The following is a 19,281-nucleotide window of genomic DNA, read 5'->3' on the forward strand; positions in this document are numbered from 1 at the left end:
ATATTTTTCTTCTGGTTCGTCCTGCTTCCTCTTCAAACCCGGACCCCCCCAAGCAGCCCACACAGCATTTCTCGATTCCTATTCCTCCTCTTCCAAACCCTTCCCCACCTGGTTTGTCTTGCTTCCTCTTCAAACCCCATGCTGGCTGCAGACTCCCATACACCCTCACACCGCTTTTCTCGATTCCTATTTCTCCTTCAGACTACCGCGTTTCCCGCTTCTCTCTCATGACCCCATTGGTGTCACATCACTGCCGACGTGAAAGATCACGCGGTCAGGCTAGATGTAGGGCGGTGACGTGACATGACCGAGTTTGAAGAGGATGCAGGACAAACCAGAAGAGAAATATATATATATATATGTTTTGTTTGTTTTGGGTGGCAGCAATAGAATTTAATAATTTATATAGCCTTAAAAGGAGTTTCCCCATATTAATAGACATTAACCAATATTCCTAATGTGTTTTTAATCTTACATACTTCATTTCTTTAAGGGCACCAGAGAAGATGCCAGTACAATTCTTTCAAACCAAAGAGGAGCAGCAAATGTTTCTCATCTAGAATAGTGGGGAACCTACTTCCAAAGACAGAGAAGAGGAATCACGGAGACTGTTTCAGAGACCTGTTAAAGCAGACTGGGATCAATGGTCAAGGGACACAGGTTACTGCTGGTATATTCCAACCTAGAGATTCACTACCTCAAAACCAGTCTCATAGTTAAATCTATTGTTGAATGCTTGTTTTATAAGTTCAGTTTGCATAACATTTATCTTACACTTATCACATCTTTTGTCATGTTTTGTGTTGGGCTAAATGACATTTTCTGGTGTACAACATTTTATCTTCCTTTTCTTTAGTATATAGGTAACCTGTTAGATAAAAAAAAGAATTAAGAGTCATTTAAAATGATATGCCACAAATGTGCCAGTATTTAATTTAAGAGCCATATTTACCTTATGCAAAGTTAAAAATCTATACACATGTACTTCATTAGAATTCTTTGCTTTTGTGTGGCTTACACAGCTGTTTGCTATAAGAATTAAATGCTTCCCTAATTGATCCATTAATTGCTCAGAGAAAAATTTTGGAACTTTGGCAATCAGTGTTATTTAGGATCAGACTGAGTTCAGGAGGGCAATTTGACTTTCTAATGCTGTACCAGAGGAAATAGTGCAGTAAAAGCCTTGGAGAAATACCGATGTTGAATACAAGAGAGACTTTCAGTAACTAGCTGAGGCCTTTCAGGGTAACAGCTCTTCTAATATTGCTTCTTCTGAGGTAGGACTACGGAGTGCAAGTACAAGCATCCATTTAAAGAAATGTGCATTTCAAAAGCTATTGAGTTGAACACAAAAGGGACTTGTCAAATACAGTATATTCTGTTTTGTTATAAAAGCCACTAGTGAAAAGAAATTAAAAATTACGGAATCACTAAACTCCTTAGATCTATGCAATTACTATCAGGATGGTGTCCATAGACAAATGCAGATGTAGTAGGGTTTCTGCAAAAGGGGAATAGCATTTTACTACAACACTGGATAGCTACTTCTTTTCCATAAGAGGACTGTGTTAAAACACATAATAGTTACCCTTCTAGGCAAAAATCCTTTCTAAGTGATTAAATAATGAAGCTGATGAGATTAAAACCAACTAAACTATTGTCATTAAGCAAGAGGTATTACAATAGCCAGGTTCAAATATAAGGCATAATACTTAAATTACTGAGGCGAACCTCATCTACCGTCAGCTTAGATGGCCCAGATATTAATTATTATAAAGATGCTAGAAACAAATAAGCCAAAGCATGTCTTCATCTATCAATTTTGATCAAGGCAAAAGCAGCAGAAAACAAAAGAAGAATTATGCCCTGAACACAAATGCAGTTAGCAAACAGTTAGTGGTCTGTCAGTGCAAATACTGTTTATATTCTGCTCACCAATAGAACGTTTCTTTGATGTGTAGTTATTACAAGACTTAAGCACACGGTCATGTTTGAACATCTTTCCACTTTATGGTGGAGATTTCCATCAAAATAAGGAATGCTTCTATGAAATGTAGTGGTACAAAGAAAATAGGAGTAAAATAGTGTCCCCAAAACGTCAATGTCAAAACCACATGCAAGTTCAAGTTTAAAGGAAGTTTCAAAACAACAAAATAGCAATCGCAAAAGAGAAAACCAGACAATAACTGAGAAATTGCAAGGCTCAAGCTGAACTGTTAATTTTGTCTAACATATTCTTTTACTAAGGCAGGGACAATAGTCAAAGGGACCACTTTAATCTCCTATCAGCTAGGAGTCACAGTGTCGCAAGGGCAAATTCTAAAATAAAAGTCATGCTGAAACAAAACCAGAACAAATGCTATTAAGAGATTGTTAAGCCAGATGAAGAATGGGTCTGTGAGACTGATCCTCATACTTTCATGCTAAAAAGGTACAAGAAACATTTCAAACATGTCCTGAAACATGACAAAAAATTTGTACTATCCATCACAGCTGGGCAACCCCATATTCAGTGAGCTGTGATACACTGAGTATTCTGATACCTTTTTCTCATGACCAGCATTATGATTTTCAGCAACTTGAACTACTGTAGCTCAGAGGGGACTGGGCGGTCTCTTGGTCTGGAATCCCTACAGATTTTTTTTTTTTCTCCATCCTCTGGAGTTTTTCTTTTTTTTTGTTTTTTCTGTCCACCCTGGCCATCGAACCTTACTTATTCTATGTTAATTAATGTTGACTTATTTTTGTTTTTTATTGTGTCTTCTATTTTTCTATTCTTCATTTTGTAAATCACTTTGAGCTACATTTTTTTTGTATGAAAATGTGCTATATAAATAAATGTTGTTGTTGTTCTGTGGGATTGGAACAGGCAGGCTGGCCTTCTCTTCACACATCCATCAATGAGCCTTGGGCACCCATTATACTGTTACCAGCTTCACCAGTTGTTCATACACAGGCCACTTTTGGTATTTACTAATCACAAAGTCCGAGTCTTAGCAAACAAAGCCACCTGGCCACCAACACCCTCCTCACTATTCTGTTATGGCTCTATTATGTTGATTAATTTTATACTACTTTGTTTTCCTGTCTGCTTAAACAAATCTGTGTGTTAATGTGTACTCATTATGTAATTAGTCATTTGAAAATTTTGTATTTGCATTTTAAATGAAAACTTCTCACAGTGCTCTGCATTTGCATTCATTGAAGAGTGCTATATAAAAATAAACTGATTTGAACTGAACTTGATTGGATTTTTTCAACAGATTTAATTTTTTTTCCAATTTCACCTTCATTTTTTCTAATCACATCTGCTTACCATTTCTAGCTAAATTTACCAGTTTATCCAGCAGAGTAAACCCCAGGTGTGTTTCTTAAAGTCTGATGTGTACGGACAATGCACCAATCTGTTGTGTATTTCATTTAGTTCATACAATTCCTTTCTTCAAAAGCATGAGGATTTAGTCCAGAATACTCTCTACGGCTTTGCAGGGTTCCAGACTGTGACTAACATGATCAGTTTTGGTTGCCAATATTTGGTTGACCTCAGTCTGAAGATGCATACTGTACCATATATTAGTCTAGAAACCGGAAAGTCACTAAAGCCTGGTGGACAACATTCAATTTGCAACCCTTCCTTGTTGCTGGGAGCAGGGCTATCTCAGTAGATTTAGGAAGACTGTAGATAGAACACTAGTCTATTGCAGGGCCACTCACACGCAAACCCACAAAAAGTTAAGTACTTCACTAGTGTGTCATACTTTAAAGGACACTGTGTTTGCAGGTGAAACTATGCACAGAGCTGCATAAAAACCACTTTCAAGTGTTTTTCTCTGAGTAAGGATTTCTATTTAAATGAGGTGACATTGAGTAATTAATAATTGGGAGTATTACTTCAAGATCATAATTTTCATATTTTGCATTCTGGGGTTCTCATGCATAAAACTTGTTTATGCTCAGAAATACCCAGAATAACTCATTCACTACAGCTTTATTACTGGCAAGTATCAAGAAACAAAAAATGAATGAAATGATAAAAACAATCTCTTTAAATTGTATATCCGGTTAACCAATCGTTGGGGTGGGCAAGCAAAGCGAGCAGTGGGCAGAGCCCCATAGTTTGTCTTAAGAAAGGGAGTGCTGTGTGTTATATAACTTAACTGGCATAGCTGGATTTATGACACTGAAGCTACAAGTATGTAGGAAAAACAGATTATCTTTTTTTTATCAACTTGCTTTCACTCTTGATTCTTTAGTGCATATTCTCACAAAATTTTATATAACCAAAAGCTGCATATCTGGCAAAATGTTGAGTCCATTTTAATTGAATTCAAATTGTTCTATAAGCAAATTTATATAAAGGATCTAATAAAGTGGCTACTTGGTGTAAACTTTATTTAACCATTCTACCAATATGCCACAAATAAAATAACAGAAACATTTTGTGTATTTGTAGCTGATTTGTCTGTTTACATAAGGCAAAGTTAATTGATCTCTTGGGAAATAATGTAATAAAGAAAAATATTGGCTAAGATAAAAAGAGAAAAGGAATTTTCAGTCTTATCAATAAATAAAAATGATCACAATCTGCACGCAAGCAGGCAAAACCTTGTATTTTGCAGTAAAGTAACATACAAAATACTTCTAACATATTTAGAATATAGCATCCCAGAAATAATTCAGTGTTTATAAATGGAAGAAAGACAACAATTGATTTCCTGCATTTCCAGAATTTTGCTACCAGTTGTTATTTCCTTTTAAGCACTTCAGAACCATATGTGGAAATTATGTGGAGAAAATATTTTTAGTTTGCTGCACAGCTGAATAGCAACCACAACCTCACATCCACTAACTGTGTATCCCTTAAAAGAACAGACCTCAGTCTGTGGTTAGCAACCATTTTTAGTGACATTTTACATTTTTGTAAACTGTGTATAAGCATTTTGCCTTGTAATTTGCACAGAAGGAGCTCGTGAAGCATTATCACAGTCTGATTTAATGTACTACTTGAAAAATCTCATTACTCTAATACTATATGATAAAGATCCAAATAGAGACCAGACACCGTGCACTGAACTGAATCTGATCTTCTCTTACATAAATCATCAGAAATTATTACCAATATAAAAATATAACTCCATTAAGGAACATAAATGTAATCAATAGGGTATCTTCAAACTCAAGTGACTTCATCCAACGGCAGGCTAATTACTCCCGATTTCGTAGTTAAGCAAAATAATTAACTTCTTTTTTGTGTTTCAGATTTTTTTCAAAGCTTTAAACTATAAAATTGCATAAAATATTTCTTAAACAACAAGTAATTAATACATTAGTATTACTGAGATATATGTTCAACTATATTCAAAAAACATTCCAAGGTATTTTAAAACTGCAAAAAATATGAATAACTAGCAAAATACCCGCGCTTCACAGCGGCGAAGTACTGCCTTAAAATGTTTATTAAGAAGAAAATTAGACCTTTTTAAACTGAGGGAAAATATACCAATAATTATTTGTTAAGGATCTCTTTGTATACCACATTGTGAGTTCGCCATCCTGTTGTAATATGACCAGGCTGTGCAATGAACTTACTCTTGAGCATGCAACGTACAGTTGGCCATGTGAACAGTAATCTTGTTTCAAATCTCACAGCTTGGATTGCTGCTGTCATAATCGGTTTGAGTTTCATGTTTTGTTTAATTTACGACAGTATTTGTAGGACTTGTGTTGAAGAGACATTCGGCATCTGTCAAGCGTTGTAAGTATACAACCAGTTTCACTGATAACTTCACATCCAGTTTTTGAGAGTTTAAACATTTATAAACATCTACTGAAATCGTCACCTGTGAATCTAAGATGTTTAAGAGGCATTGGCGGTTGTCCAAAGGTGTAAAATATTTGGCCATTTCGGTACACTTGAAAGCAACAACCGAACAATTTAGCGGCAGCCATCAACTCACATGCAGATGCATAGGTGAAGGGCTTAAGCATTTCACTCTTATAGTGCTCCTGTGTAGTATAATTATCTCCTGTACCGTCATCAGTCCACACCTTGAACCTGTCCCAGTCATTCAATACATAAGACACAATGTTCCTCCGGATATCAAGAGTGAGCCTGATATGGCCGTGCAATATGTAACAAAGAGAATGGAAAAGGCAGGTGCCATCTCTGGGCATGGAAACCACTCGGTAAGTGACAGTTCTTTGATCGATGGTGATCACCTCAATAGACATGTTAATGCGGATACGGTTGGAATGATAAAGGAAATGGTAACTGAACAATGTAAAGTAAGTCTAAAATACCTACACAATAACTATAATCGTAATGAATGAACAATATAACAGCAGAGAAGCCGTGGATTAAATAAAAAGGCTGTAGTTATCAGCAGGGAGACGTGAATCCCGTGGCGAAGCAAGGAAGGGAATGTAGAGACTGGAGCGACAGACGGCCTTATATAGGCAGGCAGCCAACAACGTGGGAGGCGTTGGGATGGGGGCCACCTACCAAATTTCGTAAAGATGGGGCCATAAATAAGAAAGTTCAACATGGCAAACGTTGTCAACTGTTATGACTGTTACGCGTAGAATTTCAAAATGAAACCTGCTTAACTTTTGTAAGTAAGCTGTAAGGAATGAGCATGCCAAATTTCAGCCTTCTAACTACATGGGAAGTTGGAGAATTAGTGATGTTTGGAAAATTCAATATGGCGGCCGACAGTGGCATCATACCACCGAAATAAGTACGTACATCAGTTTTGGTTAGCGCGGGGAAGCCACCTACCAAATTTCGTGAAGATGGGGTCAGCCTTCAACCTACACGGGAAGTTGAAAAATTAGTGACGTTGGAAAGTTCAATATAGCGGCCGACAGTGGTGTCATACCATCGAAATAAGTACGTACATCGGTTTCGGTTAGCGCATAAATAAGAAACTTCAACATGGCAGACGTTGTCGATCGTTATCGACCGTTATGACCGTTACGTGTAGAATTTCTAAATGAAACCTGCTTAACTTTTGTAAGTAAGCTGTAAGGAATAAGTCTGCCAAATTTCAGCCTTCTACCTACACGGGGAGTTGGAGAATTAGTGATAAGTAAGTGAGTGAGTGAGTCAGTGAGTGAGAGCTTTGCCTTTTATTAGTATAGATCAACAACTCTTCGGTTAACATTGGAAAATGTGAGTTTGTTAACCTTGTTTTGGTTATTGGTAGAATAAGCCTTAATTTTGAGTACTAAAGAAACTGAAAACTAATGTGTTAAAGTGTTAAAGAAAAAAAGTATTGCATCAATCAACATATAAAGTGAGTTATGAAGCATCATAAAAATTTTCTCAATAGGGTTTCCATCATGGAATGTTTGGAATGCATTTAACAGCAAATTAAATATCATTAAGTAAAAAGTCAATGAAGTAATAGAATTCTTTGTTCACTTAGCTGTCCCCTCCAGTTCCTCTATGAAGAATGCTTTGTCTTCTGATGTTTTGTTAGGCAAATATGGACACAGTGTGGGTCAGCTTTCCATTTAAATAGCACTGGGAGTGAAACAGGTGGGCCAGGGGTGCGGGGCTCATAGGCCTTACAACTCTTCTGGTTGGTTTATGTCATCTCTGTGTCATGATAAAATCACTTTATTTTTTTATAGTTCTCTTCAATAAAAGCAGGAACAGTGTGTAAAAAGCACATAAAATGTAAATATAGGTTCTGAAATTACTAAATACAAAATTAGTACTCATAAAGACACAGATTTTTTTGAACACTCAGAAAACAAAGTAGAAACTGATTAACACTAATGAAAACTAACAATATCTGCCCATTAATTAATTGCTGAACTATAGCATGTTGAAAACAGAGGAAAAGAAAACAAAACTTCAGTCAGAAGCATTCCTAGAGAAAATAAATGTCTGGGGGGTCCACGGTCAACTGTAAGAGAGAAAATCAAAGACAAAGTCAGTTACAGAGGAACCACGTGTGATCATATTGTTGGTACCGTATCTGAGAGAAACAAAGTTACTGTTGAGGTGAGGAAAGTGCCTCTGTTGTGTCCTTTCCTTTGCAAAATCTAAAAAAGGGGCAGGACTACATTAATCCTTACAGAAGTTCAAATTTGCCCATAATACAGGTCTGTGTCCCTGGAATTAACCTAACGCCTACTCAAATGGCACATTGCATCTTGCAACGCCTTAAAAACTGTTCATCTTCTCCCATTTCTGTGTTGGGTTGAGGTGCTTGATCAACATTCTACATTCAGCTTGGTCCTAAACCTCTTCCTCAGTCAAACCCTTGTTCTTCAGATTTTCTTTTAATTTATCAATCCACCTCTGCGTTGGCTTCCTTTGCTTTCTTTCACCCTATACATCTGTTCCCATCAGTCATTTGCCAACATATTCATTGTCTCTCCTTATCTGACCATACCACTTCAACCTAGTCTTCTGTACTTTCTAATATATGTTTCTTACTTTTGTTGTACCTCTATTTGTCTCATTTCTTACTTGGTTCTTTTTTCTAATTCAGCACATCCCTTTCAGCATTCCATTCCATTCTTCCAACTTCCACTCCATTTCCTCTTTTCTGGTACTACAGAATACAATGTCATCAGCAAAAAGTATACACCAGGGTGATTGGTCTTTTATACCATGACTCAACGCATCCATAACCAGATCAAAAAGGTAAGGGGTTAACACTAGAATCGCTGAAGCCTACAAAAAAAGTTGTAATGCCGGGCCACCTTAAATTCCATCAAACCTCTTCATCAGTATCTTTATTTTGCAAAAGTGTTAATCAGCACAAGCAGCAAGCAGCCTGCTATCCCATCCTCCATCGATGCAGCTGAAGTTCTCCCAGTTCAAGTTTGTTTATCTGGATGTGAGGTGCCTAGAGTTGTATAGGGTAAATAATATGTTATTTGGAATGCATACATTTCACGTGTGTTCTGTGTCTACAAAAGGTATACCTTTCACAAAAGGTATAACAAAATAAGTGCACCTTTATTCAAGAATATAACCGAAGAAAAATTAATTATTTAATTTACATGTTACAGTCAATATGCAAAAACCGAAGTCCAAATATCAATTGCATGGATGGTGTGAAGGTAATAATGGCTGATTCTAAATCAAGAGGTTGTGGGTTCGATCCCTGGGTTTTCCCCACATTTACCATTATGAGTAGCGAGCTGCTGTTATTATTACTATTATAAAAACAGACATTTCCTTTGCTGGCACACCTTAACCAAACAAACAATAGTGTTAAACAAAGACCAATTGTTAAACATTAATCAAGTTAAGTTCTAGTAATGTCAGTTTAGCTTTTCAGCCTGTTAGTTCAGCATTTAAGTCTATATAATAAAGTCCAATTAATTCTTCCATTCCTCCAATGCACAACACAATTGAGTTCCTAATTAGGAAAATTTTGTGCATTCCAAAATTTTTATTCACATATCAATGAGGAAATACTTAAAAGCTAAATAATAACATTTATGTTACTTAATTTGTCTCAGTATTTATAATTGCCATGTAATTGCCAAAGTCATGGAGCATAACATAGCATAACATAAAATGTATTCTTATATACATAAGCCTTAATAATTATTATTTGTGATCAGGAAAAAAAATCAGGAGGAAATTTCTGGTCCCTCAAACTAATGACATCATTCTTTTAAGGCTAATAGATATTTCTGATAACCAACATTAGGCTTAGGGTTATGGTTAGTATTTTTATAATTAAGAAAAGGAAAGCAGAAGAATGAAGTTTTCCAGGGTCTGAAAAATGTTCAGACAAAACCGCACCCACACTAACAACAGATGCAACTATTTTGATTTCAAACTACCATGATATGTCTAAATGACATCATATGGGTGAAAATGTAAACAATTTCTTTAACGGGTCAAATCCTTCCAAACTTTGTTATGAGTCTTCTTGTTTAAATTAGTGATAAGGAATAGAAAGGAAATGTAGTATTTCATTAAGCATCTGTAATAATTCATAAACCAAAAGGAAAATTTTACCCGATATACTACAATTTGAATCAAATTAACTGAGGTCTTTATTTTAATAGTTGTCAAGTCTCATCCCAACCCAGAAATTTCATTAGCTAAAAATAATATGGAGGTTTCTAAGATTATATATTTTTCAAGTAAAGGAAATATGAGAAAAAAAAATATTTCATTAATATACACAGACAAATATTTCTGGAATATCTCAGAAAACATCATTAACAAAAGACTGAAAAACTGTACGGCATTAGCTAATATATTTAATAATGAATGGAAGTGGTGTAAAAGGAAGTTTGCTATTTGTGTTTTACTGTAATGTATATTAGATTGAAGGCACTTCTAAGGTCTTGTTTTCTTAAGATTTTTTACTTGAGCACATTTGTGAAGAAGAAACGCCACTCTTACTCCGCTACATTAGGCAACACTCGACTCGTTATACATTAAACTATATTTTTTCCAGAGAAAAGTCGCCAGTGGATCTACTGCATGACTGTTTCACCAATTAGACATAGCAACAATAATCACATGACTCCATTTCACCAATCAGATGTAGCCATACAGTCACATGACCACACACAAACTTCCTGTGTCTGCACGTTTTAGTCATGCGGGGCTCCTGTCTGCTAAACGGTCACAACTTCACTACAAGAACCCTGAGAAGCTTAACCATCACTTAACTGAGAACAAGCACGTTTTAACCAAACATGCACAGACAGTCATGGTAAAGTGAGACTTCTTGTATGTGCACATGCTGCCTTGTTCTAATGTCATTTTCTATCAGCTGTGCTATTTGGAGGGCAAGTTTGTGACGTTGCCGGTCCCCTACAGACTCCTTCTTCCTACATGGGAGTCTGCTGAACCCACACCGTCGTTAGTTATGACTGACATATGAGGATAATTCACTGATTGATGAGGCCAGAAGATGGTGGAAAAAGTGCTCAAGTGCTTTTATTAAAAAACAGTCAAAACCAAAAGTAAAATCAACAAAAGTGTCATTAGTGCAGTGTTCTAAAAACAGTACATATATAAATCTATAAAAATCATTGTGAAAAGTAAGGATAAAAAAATCAATAAACAAATCAGTTAAAAATTTGAGGTTAAAATGCAGACTAACTCCTCGTGATCTCAGCCCACCTCCTTCTTATTCTCCTGCATCACCCATTGCTCACAGAGACTCAGCAGCCACGAGCTCCTTTTGGCCAACCTTCGTCTTGGCTCTTTTCTTTTCTCCTTTTCTTTGATTCCCCCTTCTTTTTTTTTGTGCTGACCCGTATATATACATTCTTGTGTCTGTGGGCCTTAATTACATGCCGCAATAAGCCAATGAAGCAATTGAGAACAACTGCACCCGCACGTGCAAGTGCGACTCGCTCCAACTACTTCATTAACTCCCCGCGGTCATGCAATTGCGCACATGGAGAGTGACACGGCTTAATGAAACTGGCCTTTTTTTTTGTTTTTGAAGCCGAGGAACCGCTACACCATAAAGTGAATATACAGTATTATACTGTCACTGTATAGTATATCTTGTCACTGTAAGTAGTTTGTACTGTTCAAATTGTGACGGACAGCCGGGTCCCATGCCCGGTCGGGACGCCCCTGCTACATATGTTCCGGGGGAGCCATCATGGACAGCTCATTACCTCTCCCGGGACGCTAGGTGGCAGCCTCCCTGGCCAATGTTCATTTCCCACTCTCCCACGTGGCTCCCTGGGACATGGAGTCCTCTACAGCCTGGTTGGGAGAGGGGGTGGCTGCTAGGGGGCGCTGCCACGACTCAAGAGCCTGGCTGGACGAATCTTCAGCCCCACCCGGAGGTGCAATTAGGACCAGGTGGTCAAGCACATGGAACACTTCCGGGTGGGGTATAAAACGAGCCAGCCTCCACCACTGGGTAGCCAGAATCAGGAGGAAGAGGACGAGGTTGCCTGGGAGGAGTGGTGATACCAGAGAGGGAAGAGTATTGATTGTGCTTACTGTGTTTGGGCTGTATGGCACGGGGAAGACGTGTCACACAGCTGAAGAAAAATAAAAGCCTGTGTGTTTTTGTACACGTGCCTCTGCGTGGTCTGTGCCGGGTCGGGCGCTATATAGCGCCTTTTACAAAATATACATGTTATGTACTGTAGGTATTGGTTTCAAAAATTTTGTTGTGAAAAACTGAGATTTGGAACTTTGTGTTATTTGTGCAACTTTATTTTGTAAAGATGTTATTTATTTTTACTCATTTTTTTGTTTTATTATTTGGAAATAGCAGAATTTGCACATTATTTTATATTTTTGTCTGTCTTATTACAACATTTCTAAAAAATAAATCATTTATTATGTTGAAACAGTTACTCAGTACTTGAGTGGTCTTTTCACCAAATATTTTTTTACTCTTACTTGAGTAATTTTTTGGATGACTATTTTTTACTACTACTTGAGTAATATTATTTTGAAGTAACGCTACTCTTACTTGAGTACAATTTTTGGCTACTCTACCCACCTCTGGGGCCTCATGTATAACGCCGTGCGTAGAACTCGCACTATAACATGGCGTAAGCACAAAAGCCGAAATGTGCTTACGCACAGAAAAATCCAGATTTAGGAATCTGTGCGTACTCCAACTTCCACGTTCTTCCGCTACATAAATCCCGATCAGCGTGAAAACTAACGCTCGTGAACGCGCATTATGTAACGCCCCAAATCCTCCCAGAATTACGCCTATTTCAATATGCAAATCAATATAAATCGCCCTTAAGCGCAGCCTTCTGTGAAAAGACAATGGGAAAAGCACGGGGAAAATATAAGAATTTCAGCAAATACCAAGTGGAGGCAAAGGAAAAACATACTATTTGTTCAAATAAACCGTGGTATAATCAACAAAATGAAGTTGATCGAGTGACATAGCGTGTTGGAGAAACTTGAAAGCTCACATTCACAAAATCGCAAAGTGCGGAAATAAAAAGAAGTCACATATCAAAGTCGCCGTGAGAAGAAGAGTTGTAAGCCCACTGTCTGAGTGTCATATGAAAGTTTATTAGGGTACAGAGAAAAAAGTCACACGGTGGGGAAAAACCACGAAATGTCAACTTCAATCTCGACATTTCCACTTTAATCACGTAGTTTATTTTGTCATTTAGTAGAACATTATAAACTTCATCTTAAAATCGTTTAATTAACCAGTTTCTCAAATCACATCGTAATTAAAGTAGCACGTTAAATGCTTTGTTTTGTATTTGATCTTCTACTGTATGTGATCTATGTGTGTGAATCACTACTTGCTTCTTAAACTGGCTCTCTTCCTCCAACTGGACACAGAGTCCATTACATTCGTGATATTACATCTCTCTGAATAACTAAATTACTGAGATGTATACGTGATGTCATTTTCATGATGACAGGAGCTAAAGCACGTTATTAAACATGTGTTTCATGAACCTCGTTCTCATTACAAGCATTTATCTTTTGTCGAAATTTGCGTTTTTAGCTGTGTTGTTATTTTCTCTTTCTGTTTTATATTCAATATATATTGCGTAGCGCCCAAGAGTCCTTGCTATACTTTCCCCAAGTAACCGAACGCCATACAATCAGCTCTGTAATAGGCGTTAAGCCATCTGTAAGCTTAGCCGATTCTTCAAAACGTTTAAAGAACATTGAAATATCTTCGTAGTACATGTTTAATTATTCTATCCTTCACGACACTCCCAGTGAAGAATATAGATTATTTAAATGAAGTTAAAGTTTTATGTGTATAATTTAACAAACATATTTTGCTGCATTTCACCTTAAAAATGATATTGTCATCATATGTAAATACGCGCTTTATAAAGTGGCCCAGGTTGTGAGATATTATAACTGTAGTGCAAGTTTACAGTGGGGTGATTGTACTTATAAGTACAAACCGTTCTACAAGGAGCAATTGATTGAGTGCATTTAAAGTTCTTGGGATTAAACTGTTTCTGAACCGCGAGGTCTGTACAGGAAAGGCTTTGAAACGTTTTGCAGTGGCTGAGACAGCGTGTCCTTAAAGCTGTATACCGATAATTCTCTTTCCGATCAGCTGCTGCTGTGATTCACACTCAGATACAGTGATATAAATACTCCGAGTCGTGCAGTGAGAGTAATATGGAAAAAGATGATCCGCTGTGGCAACTCCTAACGGGAGGAGCTGAAAGAAGAAGAAGAAGAAGAAGAAGAAGAAGTGAGAGTAACAACGCTAAAGCAGTTATGGTATTTGGAATACTATGGCTGTTCCCTGGACCATTATATTGTTACGCGTTAATTACAATCAAATGCATTACACTAATAAACAATATGCGGTTAGTTTCTGTGTATTTATAAAGCCGCGTCATGAAAATAATGAGTAATCACACAAGAACAGTACCATTGCTTTGGCGCTGGGTGCCGCCAGTTTGCAAAACCGAGCGGAGAACTTGCGTACGACAAGGCACGAGGTACCGTGGAAAAGTGCGTGGCTTTACGCCAAGTGTAGGTTTTATACATCGCGATTTGAACGTGGAAAAGTTCTTACGCAACATTTCTGTGCGTACGCACCGTTTATACATGAGGCCCCTGGTTATTTCAAAAGATATCTCTTCACTAAAGACATTGGTAAAATCAATGTGTTGTTTTGACAGGTTGGAACTGAACAAATTGAAACTTGTGTAGAGATTGTGAAGAAATTATCTTGAACTTCTAAATCCACTAAGACCCTAGTTTTTAAGGTTTTTTCATTCAGCCAATCAGAATTAAGATCAAATTGGGGTCTGGGGATGGAGAGCAACAACTCATTCAAAGAACAGCATACTTGTACAATCTTTTTACCTGTATTTTTGAAGAAAAAAAAAAGTCCAATGCTCCACAATAAAAATATAAACCTTCTTGAACTGTTTCCTCCCACAGTCTAAAGACATGCAGCTTAGGAGCATTGGTGATCCTAAATTGTGCCTAGTGTGTGCTGGGTGGGTGGGTGTGCCCTGCGGTGGGGTGGCGCCCTGCCCGGCGTTTGTTCCTGCCTTGCGCCCTGTGTTGGCTGGGATTGGCTCCAGCAGACCCCTGTTACCCTGTGTTAGGATATAGCAGGTTGGATGATGACTGACTGACTGACCTTCTTGAACCATTATACAGTATGGTATTCACTAAGAGTTTTTATCCAAACCCAGAGTATCATGGTGGTGCTGGAGTTCCAACCCAGCTCTACCATTTTTCTGTTTTTTGAATTTCTTTTATTTAAGCTATGATTAATTGTTTTTCTCTTTTCACTTATGAAACAGTTCCTGACAATTATTAATATAATAACAGGGTCAACTCTAACCTTAGCTCTTTGCTAAGGCTTTTTGTATTATCCATTTTGCTAGTGACCCTCTTCCAAAATCTACAGCCTTCTAGTTTGCTCCTCTGGCTTATACATTTTGTATCATGTAATGGTTTGCACCCATTAGTTCTGTCTTTTTTGATTAAGGTTCAGTTATAAAAATTTACTCAAATTTTACTCAAATACTAGTGATTGATTTTTGGAGTTTGTTTTTATTGTCTCAGTTACCTTCAGCAACAAATAAGTTCCGATAGGAACACTTTAAAATTCAATATATAGAACATCACAAACAACTTTCAAAACAAATCATGTGGCTGAAACAGTGACATGGTTCACAACTGAAGCAGCTACACCAAAGCATGTAAAAAATACCCACTGTGTATTTTCTTTTTCTTTCTTTATTCTCCTGAGAAGAACCAATTCTCACTGTCCCTTTCATGGAACATTTAAAAAAATATATAAAGTAGCCTTAGCTCCAATTACTATTAATTCAATTTCCTCTTCTTAAATTGGCTGTGGTTATCAAGAAGATTACTATATTACTAGTACTATATTATTAGTATTAGCATAGGCTTATGATAAATAGGGTTAGGGTTAACTCTAAAATCTACACTCCGACTTGACCCGCGCGTTCGCTTAGCGTGCGCTCAAAAATCAAAAAGTAAGACTCGATGTCATCTTCTTCAGTCAAAGGGTTAACTGGATTGGCTGTGGCGAACCACCTCGGCCGTGCACCAGCACGAGCGAGCCTCGGACTCTGCCAGTTGAGTCCTGGTTTCTCCCAATTTAATATCTTAGTCAGCATAGGCTTATGATAAATAGGGTTAGGGTTAACTCTAAAATCTACGAATTTAATATCTTAGTCAGCAAAGCATCCACATATTTTTTTTAATGAAGAACCTCCATGTTACTCATCTTCAGTGGTCTTCAATCCTTCCATAAAAGAAGGATCAATATTAATTGTAGCCAAGAGTGACTGAGGTAGAACACACTTTTTAAAATGGCAAGAAAATAGAATAGTTATAGTCAGGCTAAGATCATTACCAAAAATTCAGAAATTAGTCAAAAAAACCAGAACAGCCAGAAAAACAAAACAGACACAATCTGGAGAAAACCAAGTTGAGCCAAAATTTTAAAAGGCAGATAAAAAATTGCTTAAGAGAAAGTAACTTTATAGAGGCACAGTCTTTTGAAAATAAACTTATGTTGCATGTCTAAGCCTGAAACCCACTTTTTAAAGATAGTAGCCATCTCCACAACTCAGAAAACATCAAGCTCTTCTGACTCTAGAACCCTCAGTTACAAAAATGCCTCAAGGCCTTCACTTTCAAAAAATCTCAGGGCAACAAAAATCACTTAAGGGAAAAAGGAACAATTTATACACTTGGCCAAAATAAACTAAACCATAAATATTTATTGCTTCATTTACTGGATCAAAAAAATGTCCAAACAAACTAGGAGTTCAAACAATGTCAAAATAGTAAAATTCAAAATATAAAAAATCAAAAACAAAAAGCAAATTTCAAAAATAAGCAAGCTAAATTCTCGATAAAGCAATCTTAGAATAGCAAAAGCAAGTTCACAAAAAACAGGACGGGAAACTTGGAACAAAGTTGGAGCAAAGAATCAAAACACAAAATAGCAAAACAAAAATGGTGGACTAAAAACTCACTAGAGTGAACAGCAGGGAAGCACTACAGAGCCAAACTTGATGAAAATAAAAACAATTATGCAATTACAGGGGATGAGTCGGAGACAAAGTTACACTTTATATAAAAAATGTAAGCAAAGAACAAACAGAGCAGAGGAAAATTACAAGATATACATTAAATGAAAACACTAAAACTGTCATAAAGTCTTATAATTAATTAATAAGGTATTATTTGCCATTTTGCTGTGATGCTATTTTAAACTCTCGTTTCATAGACGCTATCACAGGTTGGGTGCTTACCAGCAGTTGCACTACCCTGGAATCACTAATCACAACATTCCATTCAAATTTCTAAACACAAAATTATTTCAGTATATAACTATGCACTTGAAGCTCTCAGTTTACGACTTTGTATTCCTTTGACATACGATACCCCATTCTTGTTTTGGCTTTGGTGTTGCTCTCAGATTTGTCTTTCTCGTTTCGGAAATCTCAACTGTTTTCCTGACAACACATATTGTTGATCCTTTTCCTGGGGGGTATTTTTCGTACGTCGCTTAAATCATCTGAGATCAGATGCCTCATCTTGGATGAGTTAATGCCGTTGAAACTCATCCTGGATAAGTCGGTTTTTCAATAGTTTAGTTGGATCTAATAACCCGAGATGATTTTGTGTGCCCGCGCTGAGTGAAAAGTCCATATATATTGGGTCTAGAAAACATGATCAGCAAGTCTTTGATAGGCTGCAACAAAATGATGTGTGTGTGTGTATGTGTTACTCAAAGGATTTCAAGATTTAATATGCACAAGGGGTAACACTGCAAAAGCAGCCCAAACCAGAAAAGACGGCTGGAAAAAAGTGGCCAACAAATTAAACGCGTGTGCATTGTATTTACTGAAAACAATCTTTCATTTCCTATGTGTCAGATTAATTATTATTTAATATGTCATAATTCCAGATCAAATGTGAGCACAAGGAGAACATGGGAACAGGTTAAAGTGAAGTACAAGAATATATTTTAAACTGGTAAATATTGGTATATAACTGTTTAAGGAATTGTTGACATAAAGAATCATATATTATAAAAAACATTAATTTTAAAGCTAATAACAAGGCAGACATGCAAAAAACAGGTGGAGGTCCACACGGTCCAGACCTAACCCCTGCAGAAGAGTTGGCTTTCCAGCAAAATGCCCATCGCCCTGTTTCTGAGGGCATTCCAGGGGGAAGCTCCTCCTCAGAACCAGTGGCGAGATGCAGTGGTCATTTCATTTCAGGTAAAGGATGGTCATTGCATATATTTGTCCTCAATGTTTGCCATAGGTATGTTCCATATAGCCCTCTTTTTTGTTGGGTCAGCTGCAGGGAATGTCATACCCCTAGAACCTGTGTCTGACCAACGAGATATTGATGAAGGTCAAATATTTGATGAAGGCACTGTGTCTGATTATTCATCAGTAGGAGAGGTACATTTTCCAAATAATTTTTGATCAAACTCCACTCTGATCAGTCCCATGTGCCCCAATCACATTTGGAAATCCTGGGTACTGAGAATGTTACGCTGATTGTGAGATTCTTTATGGAACTGTTGGTGTTTTTGCCTGTGTATGCCTCTTTTGTCTGCACACACAGGTGTCCAGGAAACACTATGAAAACCTGAAGGAAATATTTTAGAGCCAAACAGACTTTACGAATTGCCTGGCAAACTGCACTTTTAGGTAGATTTTCTGCACTGCCTACAGTATATAAAAAAAAAGTGCCGCTTGTAAAAAACCTTAAAGCAATGCATACTGCCTGTGTGGTTGTGAGAGCCTGACTTTGCCAAGTTTGACTTCGAATATAAGGTGCTAATAAATCTTTGAGGTGCAATATTCCCCCCAGCTAAAATGGTAATTTTCGGAAATAATTTCCTCTGGGAGCAATAAGGGATCAAAACCCTCTCTATATGAAATTCTCTTCTTAAAATTTGCGCACCGATATCAATTGGTCACTCATTCCTGAACAGTGAAGCCATGACTGAATGAATTCCATGCACGGACACTGATTAAGTGTGTGAGCTAATCCTTGTTTACATAGAACAAACCTGCTCCGAGCAGGTTTGAGGATTTGGATCTGCTGCTATGACAACACATCCAGCAAGAGTTTCGAAAAACCGACAGATCCAGGATCATGCCAAATCGTCAACAATTACATCCGGTTAAACGAGTAATCCGCGTATGAAAAATACCCCCATGATGTTCTGGCTCCATTTTGTTTTGGGTTTAGCCATGTGCAAGACATGCACAGATTTTTAGAAAAAATGGTGGATTGCAGTAAGTTCACTATGTACTGATGCCTCCTTAACTAAA

This window comes from Polypterus senegalus, chromosome 1 (assembly GCF_016835505.1).
Source record: "Polypterus senegalus isolate Bchr_013 chromosome 1, ASM1683550v1, whole genome shotgun sequence".
NCBI classification, from domain to species: Eukaryota; Metazoa; Chordata; class Cladistia; order Polypteriformes; family Polypteridae; genus Polypterus; species Polypterus senegalus.